General features: G+C 46.9%; 1 protein-coding gene across 1 annotated transcript in view; it reads right to left on the reverse strand.

Moving 5' to 3' along the window:
• The window catches only part of Homez (homeobox and leucine zipper encoding), a 9,295-nt gene extending 5,975 nt beyond the window's left edge, over positions 1-3,320 (reverse strand). The window contains exon 1 of the mRNA XM_055617678.1: positions 3,185-3,320. The gene's annotated coding sequence lies outside the window, so the exon portion shown is untranslated. The remainder of the gene's footprint in view (positions 1-3,184) is intronic.
• Positions 3,321-14,374: the final 11,054 nt, after the last annotated feature.

Below are 14,374 nucleotides of genomic sequence, written 5' to 3' on the forward strand. Positions count from 1 at the left end.
AAAGAAAGAAAGAAAGAAAGAAAGAAAGAAAGAAAGAAAGAAAGAAAAAAAATAGTCACAAACAGAACTCAAAGGGAGAAAGGCACTTTCAGCTAAGCCTACAACCTGAGTTTAATTGCCAGGTCCCACATGGTGGAGAGAGAGAACCAGCTCCCTCAAATTGTAACCAAGAAATAGTCTAATCAGTGTCAAGATGAGAGCTGACAGAGACTATGAGGTATGTGCGGTTACATGGCCACAAGCATGTAGCTTACAGTTCTCACAGCACGGAGCAGATTATTTCAGTACAATGCACGCTAACACAGTGGCTTAGGTGGACAGTCTGCATCTGGTCTTGATTCTCAAAAGTTATAGCAGAATGTCTGAAATAGAATGCTGGGTTTTGTTGTTGGTTTTGTTTTTTCAAGACAAGGTTTTCTCTGTGTAGCCCTGTCTGTCCTGAAACTCAACCTATACACTAGACTGGCCTTGAACTCAGAGATTCTCTTGCCTCTGCCTCCCAAGTACTGGAATTAAAGGCAAGCGCCACTATACCCAGCTAGAATGTGGTTTTACTTAAAAAAAAAAAAAAAAAAAAAAAGATTTATTGAGTGTTCAGAAGAGGGCACCAGATCTCACTATAGATGGCTATGAACCACCATGTGGTTGCTGGGAATTGAACTCAGGACTTCTAGAAAGAGCAGCCAGTGCTCTTAACCTCTGAGCCATCTCTCCAGCCCTAGAGCGTGGTTTAAAATCAAGACCTTGCTCTACAGCCGGTAGTTCTCTGCAAGAACCTGTTTCTTAGATTTGGAGCACACTACACCCACAATGGCTCATCATAATGACAAGTTGGGGGCCAGGCACAATGTCTTAAAGAGGCCCTATCTCAAAAACAAAAGGGCAAGTGGGATAGGCCAGTATTGGTAACAGTCAGTATCCTTGTGCCTCCACTGTGGACCGCGTTTCTCCACCAGGCAGACGTGGCACATCTATCACGGATGACCACACCCGCACCATGACACATGCCAGGTGTGCTATCCTGCTTAGTCACTGATTTAAAAACACTCATGACGCTGTTCCTTCCCTTTGACTTCTGACACCCCACCCAGATGGAAAGGACAGACAGGCTAAACGTGCAGTTTAGATGTCCATTCACTGGCAGGGAAAAGTACTTTGGAATGTTCTGGTTGAACACAGGCTTGTACTAAAATAAAAGACAAAGCGGGAGACTAGATATGACCCTGCTCGGCTCGCTCAGTCTACTCAGATACGCTCTGAAATGCTGCCTGCGGTATGTCTGGGTAATACAGTGTTAAGGGCTGTAAGGACTTTTGTCATGTTTAACTTGGGTGCTTCTGAACTTTTTAGTTCATGGACTTCTTTGAGAATCTGATAAAAGTTACAGACCTTTGGGCTGGAGAGACGGCTCAGCACAGATTCAGTTCCCAGAACCCATATTAGTGACTCATAAATGACTCCAGTTTCAGGGGCTCCAAGGCCCTCTGGGTTCCATGGACTTAACTGCACATAGTGCGCACACACACACATCGACAAAGTGAGTCCAGGAAAGCCAGGGCTACACAGAGAAACCCTGTCTTGAAAAACAAACAAAAAACACAATATATATATATATAATACTAAATATATATATATAAACTAAGTTGTTGCAGGACATTTGATCACTGTGACAACACCGCTCCCCCCCCCCCATTGTGTTATTTACTGGGAAAAAAAACTGTTTCTAGTTGTGGTGTGGCTGAGCCCTAGCATAAACTTTTAATCCAAGAGCTTTCTGCTTGAATATTATAAATAGGATTAAATAAAGTCAACAATAGGTCAAGAGGTGTAGCAAGCAACCAATTGACAGGAAATGTCCATAGGGTTATTAAGACAACAGAGTAAGAGGAAGTCAGGAGGACAGAGAAATGCACAGGATGTAGAAGGGAGGGGCATTCAGTTTGAAGGAGGTTGTTTGGGGGAGGTGAAAATGAGGTGGGCATGGACATTGACTGAGGAGGAAGGTCAGCTGGGTGCTTTCTCTGCCTCTCTGAGCTAGTAGGCTTTCACCCCAGCATCTGGCTCCTGAGTCTTTTTATTGGTAAAATCGAAAGCTACAGATTTTGCTAAAAACATTAAGTCACCTCAGAGGCAGGAGGATCACACATTTGGGACCAGCCTGAGCAACAAAGTAAAACTGTAAAACGAGAAAATGAAATGCTTTGGAAAGACTAACTCCAGGAGTGTATCTTAAAACCCTGTCCAGCTCAGAGGTGGGCCGGCAACGGTGGAAGGCTGAAGTGTCCTCAGACGGTTCCCCGGGGCCCAGTCTCCCTTCACTTTGAAGAAAGCCAATCTGGAAATAACATGATCCAAGTGAGTAGCTTTCCCCTAGAGTGACACACTGACTGGCTCATCTGGCCACCCACCTCCCCATCATAGTAGTGGACACAGGCATTCATGATTCTAAAAGTGAAAACTAGAAACGATAAACAATGCACCAAAGGCTGGTGAAATCTACTCTCAATCCTAAGGTTTGGGATATGCATGTATTTTTAATTTCTTGCTTTTGCAATTACCGCTACCTATCCTAACACTATAAATGGACTTCAAATATATGACTAAGAGGCTCATAAGACACATCGATCTAGGCCCACACTGATTTTCAGACAAGTTTCAAGCTTGAGTTTTCTTCCAGCTTAGGAGGGAGAGACGAAACACTGGGAACCTGTGAGGGCTTTCCGTTTCCTGGTTGGTTTTCACAGTATGGCCGGGCACAAGAGTCAGGGACTGGTTTCTTTTAAACCTTTCGTTCCCAAATGGCACTGCTCCCCCAGAAGTAAGGTCCGGTTGTATGTGCGTGTTTAGGTCGCCGGGAGGGAGTCATGGGAATAGGGGCGGACCGGAAGGCAGTCTGCAGGGCTCCGAACTGGGTCAGAGAACAAAAAGTTGCAGCGCTTGGGCGGTGAGCCCCAGGAGGCAGGCGAACCTGCATCCCGCTGAGGGCGTCCCAACCCAGCCGCTCCCATCCCCCTACACAGACTCCTCAGCCTCCCCCGGTTACAGCAGGGGCAGAGGGGAAAGGGGACAAAACCCCATGGCTGCCAACGGAGGCTTCTCCTCCGGCCGCGAGGACGGGGCTCGGAGGGTCTGGGATGGAGCAGGTCCGGGCGGCAGGCCCAGGGGCTGGGGGTCGGTCACTCACCGCGGCGCGGCGCGGCCCGGGCGGCGGCTCCCAGCCTCGCACCGTGGGCCTGGGCGGGAAGGGGGAAGAGGACAGGGGATCCAAGAGGGAAGAGGGGCCGCGGGACGACCGGCTCTTCGCACCCGAGCCACGCGAAGCCCGGGACCCGCGCTGCGCCCGCCCCTGGCACCAGGCGCTCCGCCCCTGCCCGCGCGCCGCCGGGGCGGAGGCGGGACCGGGGTCGGGATTGGTGGCCGGGCCCTGGCACAGCACGCCGGGCCGCCCATTGGCTACCGAACTCTGCGATGGTCCGCGCTGGCCCGAACGCCTCCCTGTGGGCGCTTGGGGCAAGAGGACCTGCCTTCGTGGGCCCTTCCCTGCCATGGACCTCTGCACCCTGAGGTCCTTCCAAAGTCTTTACTGAGCTGCCTGGCCCCCTGGGAAGCCTTTTTAAAACACCTCCCTACTCCTGTAATCCCAGCACTCCGGGAGCCAGAGGCAGGTGGATCTCTGAATTCGAGGCCAGCCTGGTCTACCAAGAGAATCCAGGACACCCAAGGCTACACAGAGACACCCTGTCTCGGAAAAACAAAATAAATTAAAAATAAAACATAAACCCCAGGCTTAAACTGAATCCCAACCGCCACCAGCAGCCGCAGCCGTGTGGAAACGTTTTCAAAGCCAACCGAGGATGAACCCAAAATGGATCAGATGTTTTTTGCCCCCAGAAAGACGGGGATCTTAAGAACCGGTAGACTTCAACCACTTCTGAGGTCATTGTGGCTACAGTGTTCCCAATGATGAAATACTCTGGTTTCTCTGTTAAGGTTTGACAAGATGTGCTGTTCGCTAAGCCATTTTCCCACACAGTACGAAGCTCTGGACCAAATTTAGAATATTAGGATTTCCCATCTGGGGAACAGCACTTCTGGAGTGAAGCGACCTTTGTTGTCAAAGGCCCAGTTTGACTACTTGGGTCACTCAAAAAGCATTGTCAGTCTTTGGATTCTCAGACCTCACCTCTGACTCTCCCTTACCCACTGGCGCATGAACTCTTCTTGAACAAATGGAGGCTGAAACGGTGGCTCAGAGGTTGGGAGCGCACGCTGCCCTTGCGGAGGACCAGACTCAGCGCCTACAGCACAATCACCCGAAACTCCAGCTCTAAGGGGTCTGAAGCCTTCTCTCTGGACCTGTGAGCACCTGCACGGACGCGCAATGTCTTCGTGTTGTAAAATGTAAAACAAAAACCCAAATGGCTATTCACTCCAAATAGGGCTCCAAAGAGTTTAGCTTGGTGACTCTGGTTGTATGTGTGTGTGTGTGTGTGTGTGTGTGTGTGTGTGTGTGTGTGTGTTTTCAAGACAGGGCTCTCCGTCTCCTTGGCTGTCCTGGAACTTCCACTGTGGGCTTGGAACTCAGAGATCCACCTGCCTCTGCCTCCAAGTACCGGGATCAAAGGAGGGCACCCCCACTACGCGGCTGGACGATCAGACGGCAACCGGGGCTACTTACAGAAGCAGGAGCAATTGATGAGTGGCTTATTCCTGAACAAAGTGTTTTCCCGGTCCCAACAGCTGACCCTCAGAGAATAGAGGGAGCCCTGTTGAGCTCCTCCAGAAGGTGCGGGTGAGACCTCAAAATCTTGTGTGGATCTCCTCTTTGGTAATCACCAAAGCTCTGAATTCAGGAAGGGGACAGTTTCACCGATCCCTAAGGACCACGTCCCATTCCACACACCCTCTTTAAGAAACTCGGTTCACTCTTCACGGGCTCCAGCCCAAAGCCTAGAGCTCTTCGCAGACTAACAGCTTAAAAACTTCTCTGCTTCGAGCTCAGCTGTGTTTGCTGTTGCCGGTCCATGTTTGCCTCCAGCCTCCCTTCCTCACTGCACGTCAGTAACCCGGTCTCCATATTAAAACCAGGTCCTCAAACACCTGGCAAAAGCATCCAGACGGGCAGGCAAGGGGAGTTAGACACCTTTGACCTGTTAGGCTTTGAGCCAGAGCTGCTGATATATATTTACAAGACGTTCTTCTGAATCACAGGGTCTACTGACTGGTAAGGAAGGAAGAAAGGGGAAATGGGACATTTGAGGTGGGCAGCCCTCAGTGACCATTGAGGGACTCATCTCCTTGTAACTCTTTATTGGTCTGGGCTGCTTGGGAACTATCTGTGTGTGGTTTTTGTTTTTGTTTGTTTGTTTGCTTGTTTTTTGGCTGTAAACTGTGGGAACCGAACACCTGACTCTGGAGAGTTTGGCAAATTACTCTGGGTCACAAGGATCACCGCGCTCTCAGAAACTTAAAAGATGGCAACTCAGTGACATTTTCACTTTTCATACATTCACTCCCAAGAGTTAGAGGGCTGAACGACTGTTAGCATACAGGCCACTCCACTGCCTTTCAGGGGCCTAGAGACCTCTGATGTCATCACCTGCAGCCACCACCATGTGTGTGCCTGGTAAGAGCTCCCCCACCCCCACCCCACCCCCCACCCCCGCTAGCCTCCCTAGCTCTCCTTTTCTTTCTCTCACACACTCCCTGGGCTTCTCCTAGTCTCTCTGTCTCTCTGTCTCTCTGTCTCTCTCTCTCTCTCTCTCTCTCTTCCTCATGGGCACCCTCTTCTCCCTCCCACCCCACAGGAAACCTCCTTTATACCAGATCTGTTGCGTGGCATATTAATCATTACTGTAACCCTGGTGCTGCGAAACTCAGAGGGGCTCGCTTTTTCCCTTGGCACATGGGGATCCCCCTTCTATGTCTACCTGTGACAGATTTGCTTTCTGGTCCACTAATTGCTACATTCCTACATGCAACACTGGTCGGCCCTTTTTGCTGACCTTCACTCAGACCCTTCCCCGGGGTGAGATTTACACACACAGGCACGCCACACCATGCCACGCCACACACAGGCATGCACGTCGAAAAACCTAGCACTAGGTGTGCTGAGTGAAACCGTGCCTGCTCTGGAGTCTGAACCTCTTGACAAGCACCTGAAGACTGGCTTAGCCAACTTGTACCAACTTGTTTCTAGTCCCCCTGTACCCTTTGGGACACCATGAGTCAGGCTTGTGACCTATTTCTTTCCTCACCCATGGGAACGGTGTCCCCAGTCAGGCCTCCAAGCTCCCAATCTGCCTTTTGGATGACCTCACACCCCTACACCTGGCTTCTAAATTGCTTCATTGCACTGCCTAAGATTGGGGGAGTCGTTGAAGAGTTTAAGTTAGCCTGGGTGACTCCATTTTGAAATGAGGAGCCATCTTGACCAGGAGCTCAACTCAGGTACCAGGAAATATCACAGAATGTGCACTTGGCAGAAAACAAAGTTAACTCTCCTAGCAACAGCCTCCAGGAAATATCCCAGAATAAATACTTGATAGAAAATAGAGACAATTTCCCCGGCAATAATCAATGAGAACTGGCTGGGAAAATTCTACCCAATGGTTCCAGATGTAGTTTAGAAGAATGGCAATTGTGATTATGTAGAAGGTCACCTCGCCCCTATGGCTTTTACCCAATCCTGTAACGTCAAAGCATGACCCCCCCCCCCCCCCCGCCGCTTGCTGTCATGGAAACCCCCTGCTCACAGTCTTTCCCTTTAAAAATCCTACTCACTCAGGGCTCAGGGTCCCACTTCTCTACTGCTGTGTCAGTGAGACTTGGGTCCCAAGTTCGATCATTCTCCTAATAAAGCTCTCTTGCTCTTGCATCAAGTCGTCTCCTGGTGGTCTCTGAGGGTCCCGTGATCCTGCCATAACACCGTCAAGCCCTGTTTCACTCCTGTCTGTTTACAGTGGGTCAGAACTCCCAAAGCCTCTCATCTCTGAGAGCTCTACCTCCCAACTTTTTTTTTTTTTTTTAAGATTTAGTTATTTTTTATTTACTATGTATACAATGTTCTTACACCTGCACGCCAGAAGAGGGCACCAAATCTCATCATAGATGGTTGTGAGCCACAGTGTGGTTGCTGGGAATTGAACTGAAGACCTTTACAAGGGCAGCCAGTGGTCCTAACCTCTGAGCCATCTCTCCAGCCCTACCTCCCAACTCTTAAAAATCTTTTCTGATTTCTTTGCACTCTGCTCTCAAAAGAAAAATAAATATTTTAAGATTATACTGTGAACTTTTATCTGAGAATTTATAGTTTGCTTACTGGGCATGGCATTCAAATCTAAGTTCAGCTCTTGTTCAGGGCATATGTATGTGGGTGTATGTGGAGTAAGCAGCCATGCTGATCACATGGCGTACAACCTGCCATGTGACTCCACCATCTTACGATGACCATGTGGAATAAAGCACCAATTATAAAGACTCTTAGTCCTAATGTACTCTCTGTTTGTTCTTTTGTCTCCTTTTAGACTAAGAAAGCAACAAGTCTCATTTTAAAATGGTGTGGATTTTTATAGAAATTCAAAGTCAGGGGCTGGAGAGATGGCTCCGGGGTTACGAGCACTGGCTGCTCTTCCAGAAGTTCTAAGTTCAATTCCCAGCAACCACATGGTGGCTCACAACCATCTGAAATGGAAACTGATGCCCTCTTCTGGTGTTCATGAAGACAGTGCGTTCATGTACGTAAAATACATAAATTAAATATCTAAAAAAAAAAAATTCAAAGTTATACTTTTACAACATACTATATATATGATTCAACCCTGATTCAAAATATTCTTTATATGGTGAACTTTCAAGGTTATAAAGGTCTATTCAGATTAACAAGCTAATTTAAAATATGTCTAACTACTTATGTCTTTGCTAGTTCTTGGATGCAAAAATGAATGCTGTTTGTTTCTGCTGCTGTCAGCTGCCTGTGTTCAGGATTCACCTCCAGGCTTTCTGGTTGATGGATTTCATATAATAAATTCAGATGTAATTTTACAGTTGTTTTAAAGTCCAGGTCAAAATCAGGATATCATAACTCCAGGTTAGTAGTTGAAAGCTTGTGCTTAGATAATCTTAAACCATGTGATATGATTCCAAAGATACTTTTAAGTTGGATATATTAATTTTAGAGACATTAAATTGTTTACAATGTCAGAACTTGGTTATTATGCTCTATCTTCACTCTCAAAGGTTAAAAATCACAGCCTCAAAAAACATGTTTTTGTTAATGTTACTAATCTAAAATATAGCTTTAGATTTTTATGCGCTATGGACATTTTATAAATTAAATCATACAGGAAACTCTTATGCTCTATACTGGTACACCCTAAAAAGGTCAAAAAGTTCCCAGTCTCTTTATGGACTATGTTTATAATGTTTAAGACTCCAACTTAACAGAGACAAAACCTAAAGTTCTAGTCTTTAATCATTAAGAAATGCAAGTTAATAGTCAGTCATCTTATAAATGATCAAAGGATCATGTCCAGAAATACATGTGTAGTCATGCTAAGAACTAATGTGATTAATTATAAGATTAAGCTTTATTTAGCCTCCTCTACATGTTTTCAAAATTAAATGGAAAGTAACTGGAAACAAGCAAAATTTGCCTAGTTAGATATACTTTAGATAGACATATGGTCCCAAACTCCCATATAGGACTTGGTGAAAATGGTGTTTAAAGTGTTTGAAGGTGGACTGACAGGTTCTGCCACAGCAGAAAGCTACACTCCAGACCCAGGCCTTGGCAGCTGCCCCGAGGCCATTGTGCCCACAGAAGGAACAAGGGGATCTGCTGGACCCCATGTGTAAAAATCAGGCCTTAACCCTCACTCCTTGAGGTGCTGCCACTATGTCTACACAGTCTACCTTATTTCCAGGCTCAGAAAAACAGGCCTCAGATGGGACTTTTTGCTGTTCCTTTAGCTAAAGGACAGTGTCTGCTCCATCTCCCCTGTGTCTCAGGGTAAATAATCAGATAGGAAGAAAGGTGTAAAACTTACATAATACCTAAGAGCACAGAAGCTTGTGAGGACCTAAGAACACATTTTAGAGTCTAAGAACGTGTTTTAAAGTAAGCAAAGAAATCCTAGATGGGTATAAGAAGGTGATTTAAGGTATCCCCCCCCCCAAAAAAAAAAGCTTCAACTTTCTTCCCATTGCTACGCAGCTGCTGTATTAAGACTCTCCAGAGCTTTGACATTAATCGCTGGAGGTCTGACTCATTAATCTAACTCTGGTAAACTATTCCACTATATGATCTGCTGTCATAGTTCCAAGCTCAAGATTTTAAATTTCCTTTGGTTTGTCTTTTATAGACTTAAATACGTTTCTCATTCTGCTAGGCTTACGTACATCCCGTCTTCTGGATAGAGAGAAGTCCCTCTTCCATGGTCATACTGAAACTCAAGATCAAGTGAGCTTTTGCCCCTTCTGCTTCACGGAAGGCTTCCGTCTTCCCTGGGCTCACCTTAAAGAGCGTTCGTGCTGTTAACCTGAAATCGTTTCCTAAGCCTCTGCTATGCTATAACAAAGACGCGTGTCTATGCTTTTCTCTACACTGTGTGTTTCCCTGTAGATTACCAACAACAGTGATGCTAACATGTTTTAAACTTTTCTTTGTAAACTTAAGCTACCAAACAATCCACCTGAATCCACCTCTCAGGTCAGATGGACTCCAGATGAGCACTGCCAATCAACAGCCTAAGGTTCCCACCTATTGCCTATTTCAGAGGCTGGATTTCTTCCCCTTTCCCAAGTTTTGCAACTCCCCTCTCCTAACTTCCAAAACCATGTGTTCAAAAAGTCTCAAATGTTTATTCTGCCCCGAATATGCCTACAGGTTCCAGCATCCTGCCAGGTTCAGGTGTTTCCTCAGGAGCTGCGTCTAGAACTCAGGGGCTCCAGCCTAAACCTCACAGACTGCACCGGTTGGGCCTGCAGTTTCCTAGCCACAGATGGTCTCACAGATCCTGGACGGCAGTAACACAGCTGGCTCTCCCAGGACTTCAGCAGCACCCCCGTTCTCTTAGGGTCCCCAAAGATGTCGTTGCCCTCAAGTCAGCAGGAAGCAGACTTTTTTTTTAACATAGCATACTCATTCCCACCTCACCATGCCTTCCTGTTTGTCCTTCCGTCCTGCCACCACCCCCAGGTGTGTGCCTGATAAGGAGACCCTGCCCGCCTCCCCGGCTCCCTTTCTCTTGGTTTCGCTCAGTCTTTATCTCTCTGTCATGGGCACCCTCCTACCCCCTCCCCCTTTCTGCACAATGAACTTCCTTTATGCCAGCTCTGTTGTGTGGCATATTAATCACTGTTATAGAAACAATTGCCCAGCAGTTAAAAGCACTTGCTGATCTTCCAGAGGACTAGGTTTTGATTCTCAGCACTCACAGGACAGCTCACAACTGTCTGACACTCCAGTCCAGATCTGATGCCCTCTTCTTGACCCCACAGGCCCTGAGTGCATGTGGTGCACAGACACACACCATGCAAAAAAGGCAAACATTTAAAAGTAAAATAATCAAGAAATGTTGGAGTGACGTAACAAATGGCTATGTAGCTGTTGTCCCTGTGTTTTCAATTTTCTTCTTAAAAGTTCTTTACTTTGGGGGCTAGAGAGATGGCTCAGCAGTTAGGGGCACTGGCTGCTTTTCCAGTGGACCTGGGTTCAATTCCCAGCACCCACATGGCAGCTCACAACTGTCTGTAACTCTTGTTCCAGGGGATCCGACACTCTCACATAGCCATGCACACAGTCAAAACACCAATGTACATCAAATAAAAATAAATAAGAAAAATTTTTTAAAAAAGGTTGTATACTTCAAGGACACAGATATCCGATTCTACCCTGTAGCCAAATGACCACGTTCAGTTCTGGTCCAGTTTTCTGTGTCTCCTCTCCTAAGAAATGTCAGAGTTCAAGGGAACTGGGAGGCTGAACAGTCAGAACTGCCAGTGTTAGGATTTGGGGATGGATTTGAAACAGTGAAAGCTGCATTAAAGCTCTCTGTGAAAGACGTTCCGACAAGCCCACCACTAAACTGGGATGGTCAGGCCTAGAAAGGGGCTGGGCCCTCACACCTTCCGCACAGCCTCCACTTACCTCGTCCTGGGGGTCTGGCCCTCATGCTGACTCTTCATATGTGGTATCACTTTCAATACACACTAAGAATTGGAGCTCCACAGTGACATCACAGCTTGACTATTATGATGCGACAAGGAAGCATGTGACTAGGCTCCAGCGAGTGCTGGTGTTCTGAGTCGCATGGAAAGAGGGTCACCCAGGAACGAAACGAGGCCTTGCTGGCAGCAGGGAGATCCAGCCTCTGCGGCCTGAATCTTGAACAGCCATACAAAGGCATACTTATGCTGTTTTAAAATCTCAGTCATTCCATTTTACCAACAAAGACTCAGGAGCCAGACGCTGGGGTGAGAGCCTGCTAGCTCAGAGAGGCAGAGAGAGCACCCAGCTGACCTTCCTCAGCAGATGTAGAAGGAATGCCCACTCTCCCACACAGTCTCAAACAATTTCCTTTAAACTGAATATCCCTTCCCTTCTACTTCCTGAGCATCTCTCTATCCTTCCTCCTGATTTCCTCTTTCCCTGTTTTTTTTTTTTCCTTAAAATGCTATGTTCACTTCCTGTCAACTGGTTCCTTGCTCTGCCTCTTGACCTATGGTTGATTTTATTTAATCCTGTTTACAGTATTCAAGCAGAAAGTGTGATCAAATATCCTGCAACGCTGTCACACAGAAGATTTTTTGTTTTTAGTAGAACAAGTTCCTCATACCAAAGCACCTGATCTAATCTATATGTTTGGCGAAGAAAAACACCACACCTCCGTGCGCCCTGCAAGACACTCCAGGTGTGCTCGGACTGTTGCGGCCAGAATCACGTCAAGGCTGGGAAGCTCCTTCAGGAAAACTGTATAAATCACAGAAAACAAGCATCGCTCTCCACAATGAGTCCTTCAAGGTCTAGGCATACCTGCTCATTCTATATTTACCCTAGATACACTGAAAAACAACTGTTTCATTCTAATGTTTACCCTAGATCCGATGACTCTACTTATACCACAAACATGGGTCTGTTGACGTCTCATCCACTGTGGCTAACTGATTCCATTATTTTCTCATTCAGATGTGTGGGAACCAATTCTGTTGTTGATCCTTTTCAAGGACTTCTTCCCTTTATGATTTATTTCTGTCCATCCATTCTGGATTGAATGTCCTTTTTTCCTTCGTTACATTGTTCCTACTTTACTTCAGGGTTACCTTTGATTATCATGGAAAAATTCACTCTTCCACTGCCTAAGGATCGGGATGTAACTTAGAGAACCCCAAAACGATGAAGCATCCTGACATGAGAGGAAATAGCTTTTCCCAAGCTGTTGTTTTTGGCTGCACCAACAGCTAGTTCTGGGTGCCACGCAGCGAGAGCTTGGCCCTCCAAACTTTCCCACTATGCAGATGATAAAAGGACCTTATTGGGATATCTTGGGTCAGAGTTGCCAACCCCTCTGTACCTCTTTCTTGCCTAGCTTTTACATGGTCAAAGGACTCCAGTGTGGGTGGTAAAGGTACTATGTTGGATAGTTTTATGTCAGCTTGACACAGTTAAAGTCATGTGAGAGGAAGGAACCTCAATTTAAGAAAATGCCTTCTGGCCAGGTGGTAGTGCCTGCCTTTATCCCAGCACTTAGCAGTGAGAGACAGGTGGATCTCTGAATTGGAGGCCAGCCTGGTCTACAGAGTTCCAGGACAGCCAAGACTATACAGAGAAACTCTGTCTCAAAAAAAAAAAAAAAAAAGAAAACAAAACAAGCAAAAAGGGAGAGAGGGAGGGAGGGAGGGAAGCAGGGAGGGAGGAAAAAGAGAAGAAAATGCCCCTGTAAGATCAGGCTATAGCAAACCTGTAGTCACTGAAGAGGCCCCAGCCAATGCAGATGCTGCCCTCCGCAGGCCGGGGGTCCTGGACTCTCTAAGAAAGCGGCTGAGCAAGCTAAGAGGAGCAAGCCAGCAAGCAGCACCCCTCCATGCCTCTGCATCAGCTCCTGCCACCAGGTTCCTTCCCAGTCAGTTTGAATTCCTGTCCTGACTTCCTCTGATGGTAAACAGTGATGTGGAAGTGTAAGCTGGATAAACCCTTTCCTCCCCAACTTGCCTTTTGGTCATGGGGTTTCACTGCAGCAAGAGAAGCTCTGACTAAGGTACTTGCAGCAAAACCTAAAGAGCCGAGTTCTATCCCCAGGACCCACATAGTGAAAGGAAAAAAGCTGACTCCCCAAATTATCCTCCAACTTCCACAAGTGGAATAAAAATTAAATAATAACTAGGTACGTTGGTTCAAGCATGTCATCCAGGAAGAGGTAGAATTATGAGTTCAAGATCAGCCTGGGTTACACAGGACCTGGCCAGCCAGAGCAATATAACAGGAGTATCTCAAAAAACTATACAAACAAAAACAAAAAATGAGGTGGGATTGGAGACATGGTTTCTTTGTGTAGCCCTAGATGTCCTGGAACTCGACCAGGCTGGCCTCAAACTCATAGAGATTCATCTAACTCTGCCTCCCAAGTGCTGGGATTATGGGAATAAAAGCAAGAGCCACCATCCACCCTGCTCGCCCTGATATTTAATTTTATTTCAAATACAGTTTTGCAGCTACTCGAGGAAGCTGAAGTGAGGTACAATACTAGCGGGCTTCGGGCTGGCACAATACACAAACTGCATGGAGGGGCTGGAGAGAACAGTTTGGGGAGGTCCACAGGACAAACTCAGAGAAATCCACCTGCCTCTGCTTCCTCAATGATGGGGTTAAAGGTGTGTGGCACCACGCCCAGTTTAGAAGAAACCTTTCCATCTTTGCCCTTGCTGTAACAGGAGGAGCCAAGCCAAGACCAAGCTTTGAAGCACACTGCTGCATTCTGACGCTACTGATGTCACTTCCCATTTCAGGACTCCCGTTCTCTGGAAAGGAACCTGAACCCAGAGGGCTCTAGAGACAAGGCTTCCATGTTTCCGACTGTGTGTGAATGGCAGGCACCAGGAGGCGCTCCCGACAAACACAAGCTAGAAGCAAGAATGTGAGAGTTGAGCCAGACAGGGTGGTGCATGCCTGTAATCCCAGCACTTGGGGAGGCAGCTGGCAGATCTCTGTGAGTTTGAGGCCAGCCTGGTCTAAAAAATGTGTCCAGGACAGCGAAGGCTACACAAAGAAACCCTGTCTTAAAAAAAAAGTGGGAGTTGAGTTGGAAGTTGAGGCAGTATAGGGCTTATTACGAAGGCACTGGACAAGTCTTCGTCCTAGCCCTGGGGGGGGGGGGGA

The sequence above is a fragment of the Psammomys obesus genome, unplaced genomic scaffold (assembly GCF_907164565.1).
Source record: "Psammomys obesus unplaced genomic scaffold, mPsaObe1.curated_primary_1811, whole genome shotgun sequence".
NCBI classification, from domain to species: Eukaryota; Metazoa; Chordata; class Mammalia; order Rodentia; family Muridae; genus Psammomys; species Psammomys obesus.